Genomic DNA, 2672 nt, shown 5'->3' with positions numbered 1-2672 from the left:
TCAGGGCAGAAAAGTCCAAGAGGGCGTTTGCTTTCTCCCCTCTGACCCACCTCCCCTGGCAGCTGGCACAGAACCTGCCACTTCATAGCTATGCGATGCTCAGTGAATAGATTATGAAAGTGTAGGTGCCCTTTCTAAAAGCCATCACCAGAATCTGAGACCCTCACGGGCAAAACCTGGATATTTTCCACCCTGAAATCGCCAAAATTCGATACAGCATGTGACACTAAAAATGTTTAGAATTTCATTTAAATTTCATTTCAATTTAACGGACCAGTCTGCGGCCATGCCACCCTGAACAAGCCTGATCCTGTCTGATCTCGGAAGCTAAGCAGGGTCGGACCTGGTTAGTACTTGGATGGGAGACCACCTAGGAAGACCAGGTGCTGTAGGTGTAAAAAATAAAAAATAAGGGATTGTAAGCTGACAAGGTCCTTGCAATCTGTGAGGTCAACCAAGGGTTGCCTCGCCTAAAAACAATAAATAAATAAACAAATAAATAAATAAATAAATAATAAAAAATAAACAAATTTAACTGACCAGCATCTTAAAGGAAGGGAGGAAATATTACTCGTGACTGAAAAAATACTAAGGAAAAGCATTTTGAACGTAACCGAGAGTCCCTGGGGAAGCAGCTGGGAGGGGACATCTGGAAAGGACGGTTTTCATAATTCACATCTTAAAGAACCATACGCGCCATTCCGCCCATGTCCTCATGTTTCATCAGAAACGGTGAAGCGCCAGGCTCCTCCGACTGACGCGCCTGCCGGCCCATCACCCCAAGACATCTGGACACTCAGTTAAAGGCCCCCTGGAGCCCTAATGGCTGGAAACGAGTGACAGGCCAAATGACCGTGTTCCAGAGGGACCCTCCGGCTGGAGGGGAGGCACCATCGGGCGATTTTCTCAGCCGAGACATGAAAGGGGGTGACGGAGACGGAGAGCTGGCCTCGGGGATCAGCACCACCGGACAGCACTCCTGTGAGGTCCTCCAGCTTGACCCTGTGAATGTGTGCATGTGGGGGGGGGCATGTGTGGGGGTGTACATGTGTGTAGGTGTGTGTGCATTTGTGTGCATTTGTGTGTATTTGTGTGCATTTGTGAGCCTGGGGGCATGGCTATGTGTATGCGTGAGTGTGCATGTGGGACACACGTGTACACTGATACACATGTGGGTCACAGTGTGTATGAGTGTGGGGGTACGTGTGTGTGCATGTGGGGGGCACGTGGGGTGTGCATGCATGTGGGGGTGTACATTCGTGTGCATGTGTGAGCATGGGTGTGCATGTAGGGCACATGTGGGGGTGTACATGTGGTGTGAGTGAGTGTGTGTCATTTGTATGCCCGTGTAAATGTGGGAAGCATGGCCATGTGTGTGTGTGTGCATGTGTGTGAGGGTGTGTGCATCTGTGTGCATGTGTGAGCATGGCTGTGTGTCCGTGGGTGTATGTGTACGATGTGTGTGTGCATGGGTGTGCATGTGACGTGGGTGTGTTTACATTTGTGTGCATGTGTGAGAATGGATGCGTATGTGGCACACGTGTGTGCACAAGTGTGTGTTGTGGTTGAGCATGTGCACATGTGTGTGTGTGGGCATGGCCGTGTGTGTGAGAATGCGTGCATGGGTACACGTGGGGCACGCGTGTGTGCCTGAGTGTGCATGGGTTTGCATGTGGGCATGGCCGTGTGTGTGCACGCCTGTGCGCCCACATCCAGACCCCAGCCGGAGTGGAGCTTCTCGCCCACGCTGCACAGATGGTGCTGGCTTGTCCCCGTGAGCAGGGCGGACGGGCCACGAGGACGAAGGGAGGGCCTCACGCATTGACACAGCTGGGCGCAGGCGGCAGACCTCTGAGGGGCGGTGTGCTTGAGAGTTTCGCAGCTCCTTACCCGCCCAGGGCAGTCCCTTCCGGCCCCGTCCTTCCTGTGTCCCCTCTGCACCCCACGCCAGGGCCCTCCCTCAGGCCTCAAGGTCATCTTTGGCAGAGAGGGGATAAGAGAAACACTGGGCAGGGCAGAAAGCCTCCCCTGACCAGCAATTCTGCCCAGGAGTGGGGTGAATTGTACCCAAAAAGTGTACCAAAAAGTACCACCCCGCTGACACGATCTCTCTGGGGTGGTGCGGTGCCCACAAATCTGTCATCTGCCAGACCAGGCTCAGAGAGAGGACCGTCACAGCCAGTGGACAGGCCAGGCCCAAGGGTGATGGGTCATTGAGGGGGTCCTCAACTCACACCTCTGCCTGCCCCTCGCCCACACCTGGGAGAGCAGCACGTGGCCTGTCACCGTGGTGACCCAGCTCCTGGCACAGTCTGGCCCACCCTCAGAAGGTGCCGAGGGCCGAAGCCAGAACCGAGCGTGAGCACCTGGACCGGGCCATGGGGGAGCGAGGGCAGTCGCCGAGGCCACGGCAGACCCAGGCAGCCTGCTCCTGGCCTCCGCCCTGGTCAGCAGCGTGAACTTGAGACAGATAGTCCTGACACCATTAAAAAGCACATGTCCCAACAAAGACACAGCCAGAGGTCCCCTGCGTCCTAGGAAGGGAAGGGGCCAGCCATGGCCGTGTGCGCGGCATAATTTCTGTAGAAACCCACATTTGCGTGGATGAAGCACACAGAAAGGTCCAGAGGCCACTTGCAGCCAGTCACGCTCCAGAGGACGGCTTTCCCTCC

At 55.1% G+C, this 2672-nt stretch overlaps 1 pseudogene; it reads left to right on the top strand.

Moving 5' to 3' along the window:
- Positions 1-276: 276 nt before the first annotated feature.
- LOC112484868 lies at positions 277-395 on the top strand (annotated as a pseudogene).
- Positions 396-2672: the final 2277 nt, after the last annotated feature.

The sequence above is a fragment of the Pteropus alecto genome, unplaced genomic scaffold (assembly GCF_000325575.1).
Source record: "Pteropus alecto unplaced genomic scaffold, ASM32557v1 scaffold67, whole genome shotgun sequence".
NCBI classification, from domain to species: domain Eukaryota; kingdom Metazoa; phylum Chordata; class Mammalia; order Chiroptera; family Pteropodidae; genus Pteropus; species Pteropus alecto.
The sequence above is the reverse complement of the archived record's forward strand: the minus strand, read 5'-3'. Positions and strand labels throughout refer to the sequence as shown.